Below are 18,113 nucleotides of genomic sequence, written 5' to 3' on the forward strand. Positions count from 1 at the left end.
AAGCAGGAGGACCAGGTTCAAGATCATGATTAGTTACATAGCAACCTGGGTAGCATGAGACTTTATTTAAAGCAGCCAACATAAATAAATACATAAAAAAATGAGTGCCTGTAGGCTATTCTTCCTTATTACCTAGATGTAGGTCTGGAACCTTCTCCTGTCATGACAGCAGATCTATTAACTCTCCCAACACAGACTTACGACCCTGTTCCTGCCCTTGTTTCTTGGTCCCGAGTTCTTCACAACATAACCCAGTCTCTGCCCTTCAGCCAGTCCTTGTTAAACAGCTCAACAATGCCATTACTGGCTGTTGATGTCAAGCCAAGGTCTTTCTGGTTTCATTGTACTTGTTGATGTAGGCAGGGCTTACTATAGATTTGGACAAGAGGAGGGAAACCTTGGTTTTTAACCTGCACAGCTAGTATGAAGACACTGTGGCAGAGATCATTCCTTATTCCTGAAATTTTTCTTTATTTTATGTATATGAGTGTTTTGCCTGTATATCTGTATGTGTATTACAAATATGCCTGGTGCCTGTAGAGATCAAAAGAGGGCCTCAGAATCCCCTGAAAGTGGAGTTACAGTTGTGACCTGCCGGAGGCTGCTAAGAACTGAACTCTACAAAAGCAGTAAGTGCTATTAAGCAATGAGCTAACTTTCCAGCACTGTAATGGTTTGTATATGCTTGACCCAGGGAGTGGCACTGTTTGGGGGTGTAATCCTGTTGGAATAGATGTGTCACTATGGACATGGTCTTAAGACCCCCATCCAACTTGCCTGGAAGTCAGTCTTCCACTAGCAGCCTTCAGCTAAAGATGTAGAACTGTCAGCTCCTCCTGAACCATACCTGTCTGGATGCTTCCATGCTCCTGCCTTGATGATCCTAGACAACCTCTGAATCTGTAAGCCAGCTCCAATTAAATGTTCTCTTTTATAAGACTTGCCTTGGTCATGGTATCTGTTCATAGCAGTAAAACCCCTAACTAAGACAGAAGTTGGTACCAGGAGTGAAGTATTGCTGTGATAGGCCTGACCATGCTTTTGTTTAGAAGAATGTGGATTTTGGGACTTTGGATTTGGGAAACAGTGGAATGCTTTAAATGGGGCTTAATGGGCTATTCAAGAAAGAATATGGAAGACTTTGTTGCTCAATATGATTTGAACTGTATATACCTGGCCCAAGAGGTTTCAGTGGAGAAGAATTTCAGAATGTGGCTTAGAGACTGTTTTTGTGGGATTGTGGTGAAGGATGTGGCTGCTACATCTTTGTCTGAAGAGTCTACCTGAGACTAAGGTAAAGAGCTTTATATTAATTACATTGACAGAGGAAGTCTCAAAAAAGCCCAGCAGAGACTTTGTTCTCTGGTTAAGTTTTTTTTTTTTTAAAGATTTATTCATTTATTATATATAAGCACATTGTAGCTGTCTAAAGACACACCAGAAGAGGGGATCAGATCTTTACAGATGGTTGTGAGCCACCATGTGGTTGCTGGGAATTGAACTCAGGACCTCTGGAAGAGTAGTCGGGTGCCCTTAATCACTGAGCCATCTCTCCAGCCCTCTCTGGTTAAGTTTTATGAAGAGTGTTTTGAGCAAGTGTAGAAGCTTCGAAAAAAATATTAATATTAAAATATAGAGTTCAAGAATTAAAGAGGCACCAGGAAGTGAAATGAAACTGAATCCTATGTTCTAGGAGATAACAGATTAAGGGATTTGGGGACAAGATACTACGGAGCTAAATTTAGATCTGGCACGGTGGTACACACTTTTAATGCCAGGAGACAAAGCCAAACAGATCTCTACATTCGAGGCCAGTCTGGGACAAAGAAGATTCTAGGTGAAGAAAAGATTAAATCCAGGCATGGTGGTATATACCTTTAATCCCAGCATTACAGAAGACAGAGCCATGCAGATCTCTGAGTTCCAGGTCAATCTACAGAGCAAGTTCCAAGAAAGCTAAGCTTAGGCAGAGAGGGAGTCAGAAAACAGAAGCTAGTAATAGAATGGGGGTGGGGGTGTCCTAGCCCTAGAAAGCAGCAAAACACGGCAGCTTCAGCCATGTGGCTCTGGCTTTATAGTGAAAAATAGAAGGGACTACTGGGACAATTGATGCTGGCTAGCTAGAGCTAAGAAATTCAAGGTAATTAAGAAGATTCACTGAGGTGAAATCTTCTGGGAAGTGTTTTCTGAGAGCACAAAGCTGTGTTCCAGAGATAGCCAAGGTTGTATCCCATGTTGTAGCTGTACTGGGTAATGTGTAAGAGTCACCAAGGTGGTACTGGTTTTGAAGGCATGAAGGCATCATGAAGAACAGCTGAGGCTTGGCACCATGGAAGGCCATTGGTGAAGGTGCAGTGTCAGTTGTAGTTGACAACCCAGGACTGAGGGGGTCATGCAAAGGAGTTGAGGCTTGGCACCCTAAAGAGAGCCTATGAGAGGCTATTTGGAGCAGAAGACCGTAGCATGTTGAAGATGCCAGTACCATGGGGTGATCACCAAGAACAGTAGCGGTAGTAGAGTAGATCAACCTGAGCTTAGAGTGCTACAGAGGGCAGAGCTGGAGAAGTGATGCCATCCCTTTGGAGGAGCCCAGAAGATCATGTATGTATCCCAGACACTGAAGCAAGAAGCTGTAACGTTGAAGTTGCCTTGGAGACCCTAAGATATTCAAGATGCCAGAGCCATGCTCTATCTGTTGAGGAAAGCTGCTAACAGGGAGTGGAACCAGCCCAGGAGAAAGAAGTTTGTTGCAGTCAACAAAGATGAAAAGGGAGCTGAAGATCTGAAGATGGCTTTGACATCAGACATGGAGATGCGGAGTTTGGAGTTTGCCCAGCTGGTTTCCTGTCTTGCTTTGGTGATTACAGTTAAGTGATTGGATGGATCTCAGAAGAGACTTTGAACTTTGGACTTTTAACATTGTTGATACTGCTATAGACGTTGGGGACTTTGGAAGTTGAACTAAATGTACTTTTTTAAAAGTATGCTATGAATAGATATGGCCCCCATGGACTCATGTGTGTAAACAAGCCTATGAGGGTCAGGGAGTGGAATATGATGGTTTGTATATGCTTGACCCAGGGAGTGGCACTATTGGAGGTGTGGCCCTGTTGGAGTTGGTGTGGCACTGTGGGTGTGGTCTTAAGATCCTCACCCAACTGCCTGGAAGTCAGTCTTCCACTAGCAGATAAAGATATAGAACTGTCAGCTCCTCCTACCCCATGTTTGTCTGGATTCTTCCATGTTCCTCCCTTGATGATACTGGACTGACCCTCTGAATCTGTAAGCCAGCCCCAATCATTTGCCTTGGTCATGGTGTCATTCACAGCAGTAAAACCCTAAGACTTTATTATTATTTTTATTATTATATTATTATTATATTATTAATTATTATTGTTTTATATTAGCTACCATGGATAGCCCTAGGCTGGCTATATGACTAAGTCAATTTTTATTGATCTATTGAGAATGATCACCTAGCAGGAAAGAGCAAAATGTTGAGCTTAGTTTTATTTTTAAAAATAAAATGTGTTCATAAATACATACACAGAAAATGGAACATGGTTTTATAACCACTGAAAATAAACAGCAAATAACTATGGAAATTACCGGTGTCAAGAAGTCAATAAAAGCTTAGTCAATGAATTCTGACCCATTTCTGAATCTTTTGATAATGAAAGAAATGCTCCAGGGCAGGTCTCAGTGTGGGAGATCCTGGGGATCAGAGGCCCCAACATGCCCTGAGGGCATGTCCTTGTTTTGACAGCTGCCAAGACCTCAGCCCTCAGTGACCTGCTCCAAAACTGGTCTTCAGAGTCACTCCGGTCATCCTCAGGGTACCCAACCCTTAGCATGAGCACCACATTCTGTTCATAAGCTAGATGACTGAACATGGTTCCTGTAGCTGGCTGGGTTCTGTGACCCAAGAATTATGAGAGACAGACTGACCGGCAGCCAGATGGATGAAGTGTCCAGAAAGAATGGGAGAGAGTTAGGAACCATTAGACCTGGAGTCCTGAGGGCCTGGCCTTGGTGGCTCCCTCCTACTTATTCTTTGAGCTTAGTGTTTGACAAGGCTGGGGAGTTTCAAGCTTCACTTGAAACTGAAGAAGAATGCCTTTTAGACTTCTGTCTTACTTTAGATGAATGAATGTTTTGCATGCCTGTGGTTGTTTGCATATGCTTGGCCCAGGGAGTGGCACTATTAGAAGGTGTGGCCTTGTTGGAGGAAGTGTGTCACTGTGGGGTGGGCTTGGAGAGCCTCCTCCAGTCTTCCAGCTGCCTTCAGATGAAGATGTAGAGCTCTCAGCTCCTCCTGCACCATGCCTGCCTGGATGCTGCCATGCTCCTACCTTGATGATAATGGACTGAACCTCTGAACCTGTAAGCCAGCCCTAATTAAATGTTGTCCTTTATAAAACTTGCATTGGTCATGGTGTCTGTTCACAGCAATAAAATCATAACTAAGACAATGCCGGTATGGATATGTACCTTATGTCTGTCTTGGGCCCATGGAGGTCAAGAAGAGAAAGTCTGAACCCCTGGAACTGGAGTGAGGGACGGCTGTGAGTCATCATGTAGGTTCCGGGGCCTGAACTCAGGTCCTTGGCATGAGTAACAAGTGTTCTAAACTGATGAGTCATCTCTCTAGCCCCATGATCTACATTTTTCTGGTTAATAATTATGTATTTATATTTCACTCATATTTTTTTGTTGTTGTTTGGTTTGGTTTTGAGACCCAAGCCAGCCCTAAACTTCCAGAGATCAGTTCCAGGGGAGCTCATTAGCCAGACAGCCTAGCCTAGCAGCTCCAGGTTCAGTGAGAGACATTGTCTCAAGAAAGTAAAATAGAAAGAAATAAAGGAAGATATTGGTTACTGATGTTTGTTGTACACGCAAGTATCTTTCCTACACACATACATGAGTATGTAACACACACACACACACACACACAGAAACACACATATAATAAATAAAAACAAAATTTATATTTTAATATTTCAGAATGCTGGAATATCAGGCGGAAAGAAGTTTACACAACTTGGGTCTTTTTCTTTTCTTGCTTTTTGTTTGTTTGTTTGTTTTGTTTTGACAAGGTTTCTCCGTGTAGCACTGGTTGTCCTGGAACTCACTTTATAGACCAGGCTGGTCACTTGTCTGTGTATCACAAGTGTACCACCACGCTGGGCTCAATTTGAGTTGTCTTCTAGTAAACTTTTTTTCTCACTGTTGCTTCTCGTCTTGTCCAGAAGACAGTCATCTCTAAGCTGCTGCCACATCGGAGTGCTAGAATACTCTGGCTCCCGTCACAAAGGTCTTAAAACCTGGGGCCAAGGAGTACATCGTCCCTTAGGTCTGGCAACCAGACATTCAAGATATAGCCGAGCCTGGTATCGAATGCCCGTAGTCCTGGTCCTCAGGAGGCTGAGGAATTCAGAGCAAATACAGGTTATATGTGGAAACATATATATGTATAAATATAAAAACAGTACAAGTGCAGAAAGGAGTACTGTTAAGGAAAGGACGGTGATCTGAGGGAGGAAAGAAGGGGTCAGTAAGGATAATAGTTCGATGAATACGGGCACAAGCCGCTGTGCGCATGTGTGAAAATGTCTTGACGCCACTGTCCTGAAGCTTCATTAATGAAGCTATGGAAAGGTGTGACTCTTGGGGCTTCAACATGCTCCAGTAAACAGTCCTGCACCCAGAGGAACACAGACACATAAACTGGAGTTGATGGGTTACTGAATTTTTTTTTAAAGGACACGTGAGGGTGAGGATACAGGGGTGGATGTGGGCGGAGCTAAGGAGACGAAACCGTGATTAAAATACATTGTGTGGAATTCCCAAAAAATTAAGAAAAGTAGAGAAGAAAATACCGCACTGAAAATCCATCGTTTTGTTTAGTCAATATACAGAAATAAAAGTAAAACAAAATTTCAGCGTGGTGTGCAAACACTGTACTCTTGATGTCTCTTCGAAGTTTGATGACTGAGCAGTGTTGATCACAAGTATGCAGAGTTTACTAGAGGAAGTGGGCACACACACACACACACACACACACGCTTCTCTGTTCTGTTTCTTTGGAGTCTGCACTTGGTCCCTTCTCATCACTTACCTCTGTCTAAGGCATTGGAAATTGTCAGCATCCATCCAAATGACTCAACTAACATGAATGGCATGCTGGGAACTACGAGGTGACTCAGAGGAGAAGGCGAGGGTCAGTCAGGAGTAGGCTAGCATGCTGTCGTTGGCACTGGTCTTTTCAGTCGGAGTGCAGAGTGTACTCCCGGAAAAGTCTAACTTTGTTAGGTTTGCTATCTACAAAGAAGTGCTACATTAAACAAAAGCAAAACCAACTGTCTTGACTCCATGGTGTGGAGAGCTTGGTGTAAACGAAATGAGCAAGGTCTGTTGCATTCAATTCTTGTATAAAACACTCAGCATGAGAGAGGTCAGAGCCAGTGTTAACCGTCTTGGTGAGGGCCAGGGTGAGCCAAGCATTCCCAATTCCTGTTTTGACGTCTCCCGCTTCATGCTTGTAGTATCAGGAGGTGGTAAGGAGCCTTTTTGTTTCCTTTCCTTTTGTTTTGTTAAATTAGTAGGTGCCAGATCCGACCAATCGACATTCCAAAATCCAACCTGTCACTATTTTTAAATTCTCCCCATTTATTTGTGCCCTAGGTATAATTACAGATTTGGGAGCGGGGGTACAGTAGAATGCAGAGAAAATATGCACGACTACTCTGGGCTGTCTTTTTTCTCCGTTCTAAAGCAGAGGCTAGAAAACTTGGGGTCAGCTTGTCTACTTTCTTAGGATTTCACTTCAGCAGGACTGCGGGCAGCTTCTCTGACCCTCTCTTTCTTCTCTCAGGATCCTGACTCCAGACAGTTTGAGCAGGAAACGCTCAATGCCTGTTTCTCTCTCGGCCTGGCTTCATTTATCTCCTTTCTTCTCTGTCACATCCACATCTCTCTATGTCTAACTCCATCTTCACAGGCCTTCCCTGGAACCATCTGTTGAAGATGTAATTAGGGACAGTCCTCTGCCTGTCTGAGAGTGACCCTTGGGGTTTGCACAGAGTCGGGGCTTCCTCTTCTTGTGTGGGAGAATGGCCTTCTTTGTCTCTGGGGGTGTTCTTAGCACCCCTTTTACCACTTGGCTACCTCACAAACAGCAGCTTCTTGTGAGAACATCTTTACCAGTGGAGGCTCAGCCACATGCTGCCCCGTTCTATAATCTGGTCAGGAATTCTCGGTCTAGAGATGCTCCTCAGAGAACTGTTGAGATGTCTTGATAACCAGCCCACCTGTTTTTATGAATGCTATCCAAAACTGCACTTATTATAGAAAACCAACATTCGAAGTCAACCATGATTATGTGTGTGTCCGTTTGTGTGCCTTGTGTGTTTATAATCAACCTTGTTGAGTTACTGTGGTTTATATGCAGTAGTGAGTTTTTAGGTACAAACTGTCTAAATAATGTGCTAATAATCCATATGCTGTCTCAAGAGATCAAAGACTCAAAGAAAACCACATGTTGGGGTAACATCTTCTCAGCTGAGCGGAGGAACGGGACAGAACGCATCACTAGGAATCACACAAGCAGGAGATTGCAGTGCTGGGGGCAGGAGGTCTTTACAGGCATTTCTAGTTTGTTGGCTCCTAAACGAGGAAAGCACTTTTACGAGAAAATAGTGCTAGAAAGACAAAAAGTAAAAAGAAAAGCGGTTACCCCTTTAAGAAACTGCTCAGACATCTTCAGAGCTGGCTTTTCTTTGATTTCAGCTAAAACTGAGGAACTTTGTTAGCGTCTAGTCATCCTTTTAGACAACCTAAAATAAGCTTGCCCGTTAGGATGTTGAACTGAGCACGCCCAGAAGTGTTAGCATCTACCTTTCTTTTTCTTGAACATGTACTCTATGACCTCGAACTGAGCATGCCCAGAAGCATACTTTTCCACCATCTTTCTTTTATAGCCTTGTGATGCTCAATTTTAAGCCTCAAAATTTGCTGACATTGTTTCTGTTCTGAATATATGATCTCTATGTGACCTTGAGTTGAGCTTGTTTAGAACTGTCCCTACCTCTACATGGACTTTCTTGTAAAACTATATTTCAGGATTCCTACACTCAATCCCAAGGTTCCCTCTGCTGGGAAAAGCATCGCTTGCAAATTACCTTAGTATTCTCTTTGCCTAATGCAGTTTGTAAGTCTTCCTCTACTCTTTTATCTCTTTTATCTTTTGGCTTTGCATTCACAAGATTAAAAACCGGCTCTGGGCAGTGGCAACAAACACCTTTAATCCCAGCACTCAGGAGGCAGAGGCAGGCGGGTCTCTGAGTCCAAGACAAATCGGCTCTCTAGAGCAAGTACCAGGACAGCCAGTGTTACACAGAGGAATCTTGTTTCAAAACAACAACAAAAAGAAAAAAAAAAAAGGAGGGGAGGTGGGAAGAGGAGGAGGAAGATAAAAGAGGAGGAGGAAGAGGAGGAAAAATCTTTGCATTTGATTACGAATGATTAAAATAAAGTCATAACTAGAAGATATCTGTTCACTTTTCCAAGGTATCCGCTATGGTAGTCATTGTCCTTATGCCTAAAATATTCCAAATCCCTATATGTGTTTCTCCACAAAAGTTCTGAAGACCATACCTCAGAAGTACCTCTTTCAAAAGGAAGATCGAATCTCAGCAGGTGCTTCTGGTGAGCCTGGAGGTAGAGCTCTTGCACTTTGGGTATGAATAGGCCTTCACCTTGTATGGAAACCACCAGTCATTCTCCCCCCAGACATGATGTCTTCTTACTGTTGTTGTTGGTATTAGCACCACTTTTTAGTCCTGAGGCCAGTGCTGACCATGGTTATGAGGCCAGCCACATTTCCCTTCTCTTAGCAGACATCAACTGCCAGTAACTCTGGCTTAGGGAATGGGCTTGGTATCATAGTTTCAAAGTTCCTAAATTACCTTAAGTTAAAGCCAAGGTTGAGGTACATTGCTGGTAAGTGTTCAATTGTTGCTGCTGCTTTCGAGATAGGGTCTCCCTTGTGTAGTACACGGCTGGTCTAGAGCTCAGGGCCTTCTTCCTTAGCCTAGTGAATGCTGGGATTCTATAGGTGGGTCTCACTATATCGAGTTTATAACATTCAGATACATTAATAACAAGCACCATAGCCACCAAATGCCAAGACTGTTTGGCTAAAGTTGAGTACTTTATGAGAAGATTATTATGATGATTATGATGATTATTAATTACTGTTATTGGTAGTGATGTTGGTACCGGGTATGGAACCCAACACAGTAGATGTGTGAGGTAGACACTGTACCACTGAACTATATCCCTAGCCTTAGACAGTCCTTGGAATTGGATCTGGGCATTTGACTACACCATATAGTTTAATATCACAACAGGAATTCTAGGATTCAGTGTCCCAAAAGACAGAATATTTTTCCATCCCATGTTGGTGAAAGAGCAGCAATAGGGCCCAAACTCACATTTTAATCGACTCAAAAGCAAACACAAGTAGAACGTATTTTCTCCACTTGTCACAAAATTTCTAACTTCAAAGCTTTATGGGAATCTAAATCTTAAAATCCAATATGTCTAACAAAGTCAGCAGGGGTGCTTATACCATTTGGTTCCGTCTCATTGATCTCAGGGACTTCCGTCTGGAGCAGATCTATGCTCCAGATGCAGCTGACGCTGTGACGCCCCATCTGGCTGGGGCTGTTTATCTCCTTTAATAAGCAAGGTTTATAACCTTCACGGGAGCAAGTGACGACAGGACTGGCTCGACCTTTGAGGACAGTCTCTACCTCAGTTAATGAGCCCAACAGATTCACCAGTGAGGAAGGTCTCAGACCACCCACCCCACAGCAAACATCGGGGGAGGGCAGTGGGATGCCCTTCTGGCCTAGTGGCTGCTCTGTAACGAGCTCTGTGTCCAGTCGGTAGGTCCTGGTGTCTAGGAGGAAAAGAGTTAATGAAAATAGGCTGGCAACTCCTTGGAAAGTCTGAGACATAGACATATGCACGTTATTTTGTTCGAATGAGGGACAAGAAGGCAAAAAGAGCAAAAGAAACTCTGAATTTCAGAAGGCATTTGTTTAAATGGGGTCCTCCTAGTGTCTTCCCCTTGACCTTGTCTCGAAGACAGGGAGATTGCAGTTGCACACACTGTGGAAGCTTTCAGAGGGGGCCAAGGAGCAGGAATTCAATGTGATCATTGCTAACATCCATTTACAACCAAATCCCTCCCTCTGCCCCCGGGGAGAGTAATTAGATTTAATGGGCATAGAGCTTTGGAGTGAAAGTGCATGGGATTTGATTTACTTAACTTAATTAGACCTATACTTTGGGTTATCTCATTCAAATGTGTTTCCATTTCAGCTTTGACTCCTGGCCTTATGCCACAGACCAAGTTCCCCGACCATGAAGCAACGAAGAGCCCCTCACTCTTCATAGTCCTCCACAGTAGCCAGGGTCCACTGTCTCAGGTCCTCCCAACCTGATGTCGCATGGTGGCTTTATATAGCATGAGCATCCCTCGGGACTTTTTGTTTTTGTTTGTTTTTCTTTGTCAGGGTTTCTCTGTTTTCCCACGGCTGTTCTGGAACTCTGTAGACCGGGCTAGCCTCAAACTCACAGAGATCTGCCTAGGTTGCCACTGCCTGGGGCTCTCCCCAACAGTAGTTAGTGCCTAGCCTCCTCCTTCAGAGCCTCTGTTGATGATGCCATGGAATGTGGCTTTCAAGGACATCCAGTGTCCCTCCCAAGGGCAAAGGCCTTTGGGACTCTTGACGGCACATGAGGCAAGAACCAAATGTTTTCATGACAGGATGAAAATCAGTTCTGCACAGCCAAGCAGGGTACATTTTTTTTTTTTTTAAACAAAGGGAGACGGCTATTCAAGCTCACGATTAGCTCACACAGTGGCTTCCATCCACCTCTCACAGGCTGACTTTGCTTTGGTGTTTCTCTCCACTGAACATTGCATGTACTGGCAAGGGAAGGCTGACAGAAGGAAGATGTCTGCTATGGGTGAGTCCAGGCCCTGAAGAAGGGCAGAATGACCAGCCGACCCCCTAGGTCATCTCATTCCTCAGGTCTCTGCCGGGAACCATTAGAACCAGGAAACAGTGACCCTCAAGAGGACATAACAGAGACCAATTTCCATTTCCACCAAGGGAGGGAAGCAGCCTCTCTGTAGAAAATTGCTGTCTTTAGACTTTTTTTTTTACCCCAATCCTTCCACTTCTTTAAGATTTTCAGAAAACTGTTATTAACTATAGATTTATTATTACCTCTTAGTGACGTGCAGGCTCATTTGAGGCTATATTTTTCTATCAGTTTAAGCACACACACACACACACACACACACACACGTTACAGGAACATACTGCCATGCAGGCTCTACATTCTTTGAGTTTGTTATTGTTCATGATTAAACTTGCACACGTATACGAAGCATCCTGTTATGACTATTTATTCATACTCAATAGAACAGTCAAGACCACAAAACAGACAGTGATAACTACCTCAGGCATTTATTGGGTAACGGCTTCCTTGGAGGCACTGAGCCCAGGTACTGCGGTCAGTGCAAAAATGTACAAGGCTTTCTCCCTTCCCCAAGGGTTCCTAGTCTAACGAGGGAGATAAAGCCACAGATACAGACAACTAATTTAAAGCAGAAAGTGACAACCAGGGAACATGAAGAAAAACCTGTGGGGATCGGGGTGGGCTCTGTGGTGTGTGGGTGTGGTGGGTGTGTTTTCTGCTGTGGGTTCATGAGGGAGGGGATTGTGAGTGAGTGAATGGCTAGGCAGTGCCAATGACCAGAGCAAGCTGAAGCCCCAGGATAGGGATGAGCACTTTGTGGACCCCTTCACTGGTTGGGGTAGAAGACATGGCTGGGAGCTGGGAGAAGTAAAAAAACCTAGTCCTTTCATGCCAAGCTAATGAATTTGAATGTTTCCACCTGTATTAGCTCTCCGCAGTAGGGTGGCTTAAACCACAGAGATGCATCTCCTTAGATCTAGAAAGTTCAGTGTCAAGGCATCAGCGGGAGTCAGACAGCTGCTGAGGCTCTCGGGAAGAATCCTCCATGGCTGCCTGACTTCTGCTGGCTCCAGGGTCTTTGGTACTCATGGCCTTTCATTTCAATCACATAGACTTCTTCTGCATGTGTATAGCTGTGCTCTCTTCTTGTCAGGATACCAGGCCTGTAGGATTATTTTAAAAGATCATCAGAGAATACTCTAGTGGCCTTGGTGAGCCCTGAGTTAGATCTGGCACATTTCATGAACTCGGTCAGACCCCTGGCTGTCTGGAGTCATGTGTTTCAAGCTTCATATCCTCAGGCTCTATGAGGTAGGTAGGGGGAGAGAGAGAGAGAGAGAGAGAGAGAGAGAGAGAGAGAGAGAGAGAGAGAGAGAGAGAGAGAGAGAGAGTCAGAGAGAGAGTCAGAGAGAGGAGAGAGAGAGAGAGAGAGAGAGAGAGAGAGAGAGAGAGAGAGAGAGAGAGCGCACAAGCTATTACTAATACCAGTATGGCCCTAGCGCCCTGTCTAGCTCTTTAAGAGTTCTTCCCTGCTCTCCTGCATCCAGCTGCCAGCTGCTGGTTAGGGCCCATGAGTGGGAGGTCTGTGTAGGATTCAAAGCTCTGTCTTCCCACTCTACTGCACCTGCTTCTCATGGCTTACTTTCGGAACAACTTGTCTGTCAAATTAAGAGCTGGGAAGGAAGACTTTTCCTCAGTATTTCTCAAAATTTGCTCTTTGTTTCGCAGGCAACTAAATAGGACTGAAGAAGAAAGATCATTTGAAAGACACCATTGAGGAGTCGATGCATGAATACTTTTATGAATTTATTGACATCTCATTATTATTCATCCTAAGCTTCCCTTGTAGGAAAACTAGAGCGTGTTTATCTACAAAATAAAGCATAATCCTTTCGGATCACCACTTTACATTTGCAAGGATTAAGCAGAACAATGTAATGTATCTAGAAGTTTTAACGCATTCCACACAGTAGTCAGCAACCCCATTATTATCAAGTGGAGTCAGTAGTTATTGCTACTCTTACGTGCATATACTCCAAGAATCTGGCACTAGGCGTTTTTAGTGGAATATGCTACATTTGGTTTAATTTTCAACTGTGTGTGTGTGTGTGTGTGTGTGTGTGTGTGTGTGTGTGTGTGTGTGATTCTACCATGTGTCTCACTGGGATCAGACTCAGGTCTCCCAGCAGTAAGTGCCCTTACTTGCTGAGTTGCTCCACTGGCCCTTTAATTTTTTATTTTATGAAACGATTTCAGAAAGTTGCCTTTCTTCAAACACAAAGCAATTGTTTTGCTTCACCTCCCGGAAGTGCTAGGACTCTAGGCGTGCAGGGCCATGTCTAGCAGTTTGAATGCTTTCTAACATCAAAGAATTGCCGTATCTTTCTGGATATGATTAGAGATTTAGTTGCTTCAAAGATATGACAATCGTTGCAACACATTCCAGACTGCAAACTGTGGTTGCTAGGGACTACATAGATAAGGGTAAAAAGTGGGCTGGTGACAATTGTCATTTTCTTTTCTATTTTTGTCATTTAGAGAGAAAAATCAGTTTGGCAGATGTTTGGGCCTAGGTCTGAAGTATAAAAGCAACATTCTAAAAAGGAATTAGTTAGAGGATGATACCAACTTTGTTTGATTGACTTCTGGATGGATTTGTTATCCCAAAACTATACTTTGCCATTGTTCAGGGAAGCATGGATACAGATTCTTTTTTTTTTCTTTTTTCTTTTTTTTTTTTAAAAGATTTATTTATTTAATGTATATGAGTTCACTGTCACTGTCTTCAGACACACCAGAAGAGGGCATTAGATCCCATTACAGATGGTTGTGAGCCACCATGTAGTTGCTGGGAATTGAACTCAGGACCTCTGGGAGAGCAGTCCGTGCTCTTAACCGCTGAGCCATCTCTCCAGCCCATGGATACAGATTCTTGTTCTAATACAACCATAATGGCATCCTGCCGGGTGAAGCAGGAAGATCACAGATGACAAGTTCCAAGCCAGCTTGGGCTCCATAGTAAGTTTGAGGCCACCCCTTAGAGATGACAGCAAAAGGCCCCTCATTCCTTCCTGACTACAAGACAGAGATCTCAGTACGATGCTTAATTTTCCTACCACGTATAACATCCCAGGAGAAACCACTTTCAAAAGGAAATCTTGGTTAAAACCTGGCACTTTTGGAACCTAGCTTTAAAGACACAATAAAGTCGTTGGAGAAAGGTAAGGGCCTCTATTGTAGGGTTTTATTTGTAGGATCAATGCTATGTAAGCACATGCTATACAAGGCTGAAAGTAGAAAAAAAAATCTGGGACTAAATATACCATACATAAACAAGTTGGGAAAAAAGCTAACCTTAATTGGGTGAGCGCTCACCCAGGTTGTTTCCCTGCAATAGGAAAGTCGCAGGACCTTCTCATTTCTACCGTTTAGGAGAAGTAAATGTGTGTCAGTGTGTGGCGCATTTAATTCTCTTCTCATCTCAGATTTTCACCTTTAAGTAGATTTATGGAGGTTTGCAGACCCACAGCTCTTACAGTAGCTTCTAATTTTCCTTGTTCTAGAAGGATCTAAAAAAGTGCTACCAAGAGAGTAGACATGCTAATGACATAAGTTGCTCATGTGTGTACACACGCCATTGTAGTCATTTACATTGACTGACACAAATCTGTGTAAGTTCATCTCTAAACAATAACCATAATTTAAAAAAAATGAGGGTTTCTGTCGTTTGTTTGACACTGAAGCAAAGTTCAGCCACGAGGCTGGGCTTTTGTCGTGGAGCAGAGGCCGAATTCCAGATCTGGCACCTTAGGTCCCTGTTCTCACAACTCCTGTAACTTGGGTTTTATACCTTAATGCTGGGACAGAACACATTAGGCACTCCCCCTCCCAGTTTCATGGATTTGTTGAAGACAGGGGCTGTCTAACCATTCATGGCTCTGGTAAATGGTCCAAGGGCCACATCAAAGAAACAGATTCCAGATTTTGTGTGTCTGGGGTGTGAGGCGGGGCTTTATCTTGGACCTTTCTGGGGCAATCACAGTGGGCTTTCTTCCTCAGACACAGGAAACACGAGTCTCCTCTCTGAGAGATAAGCACAGTTGCTCTAATTGAGGCTAACCTGAAATGTGTAGTAGGAGGCCAGCCTTGGCTGTATAGTGAAAGTTGAAACTTTACACACATGCACACACGCACATATATTTAAATTTTCTTTTCTTTTTAAAAAGCAGGCCATGCTATGACACATGTACATGCTGCCAGCACTGGGAGAATCCATGCCAATTCCGGACCAGGCTGATCTATGTAACAAGTTCCAGGACAGCCAGGATCACATAAAAACCATCTCTTCCTCACTCATGGCACCCAAACGACACTAACAAATTTGCTTCCTTGTTTAGAACCTTCAATGCATCCAAGGGTACTTGGTATAAAGGCCAAAGGCTTCACCTGTCAGTAAGACCCCAAGTAAGGTGTCTCTTTGCCTTTCTCTGCCTGTGGAGCCCTCTCCCTCTTGTGAGCTCCATCTCAATTCACACAAGCTCTTCTTTAGTTCCTCAAACCAGACCAGCTCCTTGCTGCCACAGCGCCTTTGCCCTGCTGTCACTCCTTTCCAAATCGCTACAGCCTGGTGCCAGCCCTTCTGCCGAAGTTGGCTGCACTTGTCTTGTCTCTGTTGAGAGGCGAATTATTTAGTTTGAACTGAATGCCTAAAGGCCAGTAGACTCCTCCAGTTGGCCTTGGGCTGTCAAAGGTCTTACAGTCTTGCAGCCTAGACAAACACCCTTGTGTCATCCCCCCTTGATCCAGGAATTTGGAATTCAGTCCCTGGACTAATTACTTCCTACTAGTGAATGGGTGGTCTGCACAGATGACACTTCCTGAAGGAAGCCCTCCTTTCATCCCCCCCAACTCTTAGCTGCACCCCCTGCCCATGCTCTCCCTATATTTACAACTACAATTGCAAATTGTACTCACTCCATCAGCAGTGGGTGGGAGCTGCATTCCCAGCTAGAAGGAACAATACAAAAGGGTAACAACTGTGATCTGGTGCTCTGCACACAGAAGGTGCTCAATGGTTGCACTGGCAGATGATAAAAGGACAGATAGCACTAACCACTGAACCCTGTAAATCATTCTGTGAAAGTGCTAAATGAGGATTATGGAAAATGTTTTCCTAGGCTTGGTAGAGTCTAGCCCTCCCTTCCAGCAGATACAGGGCAATGCAGTGACTCTGCTTTTACAAAGACTCTGCTTTTGTACTGCTGAATAGAGTCCCATAGGACAGAAGGAATGGGGAAGGGCAGGGTCCTACACTCCCCATGCTTGTTGAAACCAGAGCAGCTCTGCCCCCCCCCCCCCCCCCCCCGCCCTCCTTGGAACAGGGCCTTACTTTCTATTCTCTGGAATTCACTACTGCAACCAGGCTGCTCTCGAATCCATAGCAAGCCTCCTGTCCCAGGGGCCAAGCACTGGAATTGTAGGAGAAAGCTACCACACCCTGAATCTTCCCTCGTTAATAATTGGCTTTTGTACAAAATCATCGGAACAAAGCTTCCTCTTGCTGAAGCATGCTCGCCTTATTGATTTCAGGATCGCTAGTCCCTGGTTTTGCACTTAGCTCTGCGTGTGTGATCAATAAGTGTTTGCTGGAGAATGCCTTTGTGTTGTAGTCTACTTGTAAGTGAACACATGTTCAAAGATGAGCTGTTGGCAGCCCAGGATCGCCTCCAACTCGCCGTGTAGCATAGGCTGCCCTGAGCTTCGGATCCCCTTCCCCTACTCCCTGGTACTAGGATTACAGGTGTGAGCCTCGACCTGGCTCCCATTTAGTTTTTATAATTTTATAAATTTTATAATTGGGTTAGAAAAAAATCTAAACTAGGCATATTTGCCTTAGGTACTAAAACCCTCGTTGTATCTTGTCAGCTTTTTATGGTATGTTGTGCATATCCTTACCCTCTGAACAATGATGCAGCTGCTTAGTTATTATTATTTTTCCTTAGCTATACTTCTTTCTGTTCATTAACAAATCTGCTCTACAAAAGAAACAAAGGCAATAAGAGTATAATGAGATGGGACTACTTCGATTTGCTTAATTTTCTATCTTATGTATTATTTACTCAACCACAAAACTATGCTTCTAAATCTCTCACGTCTCCTAAATAGCAGGTACTGTTACTTCTATTGCTATGAATTTATTAATGACTTATCATATACATAGCATTATGAATGGGGTTTGGAATTGCACACTGAGTAGAGGACTTTTTGGAAGAGCACGCTTTAATTTTTGGAGTAATTTTGAAAAAAACTAGCTACTTAAATCTTAAGTTGCCATATCATAAAAATCAAAATATTAAAGAGTTGCAAAGAATCTAAATTCTACCATTTGTGACTGGATAGCAAAGCAATGTGTGGTGGTCAGTGGAACACTGTCCCTAACAGCCCCACCTAATGAGCATTTATTAATATCCCTATTTGATTAAAATGTAATGAATTTTTTTCTCTAAAAAACCAGAGCTGACAGAGGGGTGCTGACATCCTGCCACACAGCACCCTTTGCAAGTAGCTGAGTCATTTAAGGAACTTGTTCTGCCTCAGAGTGTGGGTTCCACATCTCGGGGGTTTCCTGTACAAGCTGGATAAGTTAGAGAGGAACTCCAAATGTGAAACCTGAGAATCTCAAGGAGAAAACCCCAAATTCACGATTCTCCAATGAAGCAAGCTGTAGTTTGGGGTGCACCTAGGAATGGCCTGCCAACTGACTCACCTTCGGTCAGGATTTGAGAGAGCAGCCCCTGCTGGTCTCTTGAAGCCCCTCCAACAAGGGACATAAAGTGTTCTCCGGGCGGGGCGAGAGTGGCTGTTTTGCGTTGTTAGAAAGACACACTGAAAGGGAAGGAATGGGTAAGGATTACATCATGTGATGGGGTTGCAGGAAGTTTACATCAGATCTAAGAAACAGGAACTGATTCTTAATTTCAAATAGAAACTTAACCTTGCAAGAACTTAACCTGGGACAAAAAAGAAGAAGAAGAAAAAAAACCGTACTTTTTAAC

At 43.7% G+C, this 18,113-nt stretch overlaps 2 long non-coding RNA genes across 6 annotated transcripts in view; one reads left to right on the plus strand and one right to left on the minus strand.

The window, feature by feature from the left end:
- LOC120098893 (uncharacterized) overlaps window positions 1–12,966 on the plus strand; it is a 31,880-nt gene extending 18,914 nt beyond the window's left edge. For all 3 annotated transcript variants that reach the window (XR_015644846.1, XR_015644842.1, XR_015644847.1), the window contains 2 exons: window positions 10,956–11,040; window positions 12,787–12,966. This is a non-coding gene — a long non-coding RNA (uncharacterized LOC120098893). The remainder of the gene's footprint in view (window positions 1–10,955; window positions 11,041–12,786) is intronic.
- The window catches only part of LOC148006883 (uncharacterized), a 34,430-nt gene continuing 27,787 nt past the window's right edge, over window positions 11,471–18,113 (minus strand). For all 3 annotated transcript variants that reach the window (XR_015644851.1, XR_015644853.1, XR_015644852.1), the window contains 2 exons: window positions 17,825–17,943; window positions 11,471–12,221 (listed from right to left, as the gene is read on the minus strand). This is a non-coding gene — a long non-coding RNA (uncharacterized LOC148006883). The remainder of the gene's footprint in view (window positions 12,222–17,824; window positions 17,944–18,113) is intronic.

The sequence above is a fragment of the Rattus norvegicus genome, chromosome 1, assembly GCF_021556685.1.
Source record: "Rattus norvegicus strain SHRSP/BbbUtx chromosome 1, alternate assembly SHRSP_T2T, whole genome shotgun sequence".
In the NCBI taxonomy this organism is placed as follows: Eukaryota; Metazoa; Chordata; class Mammalia; order Rodentia; family Muridae; genus Rattus; species Rattus norvegicus.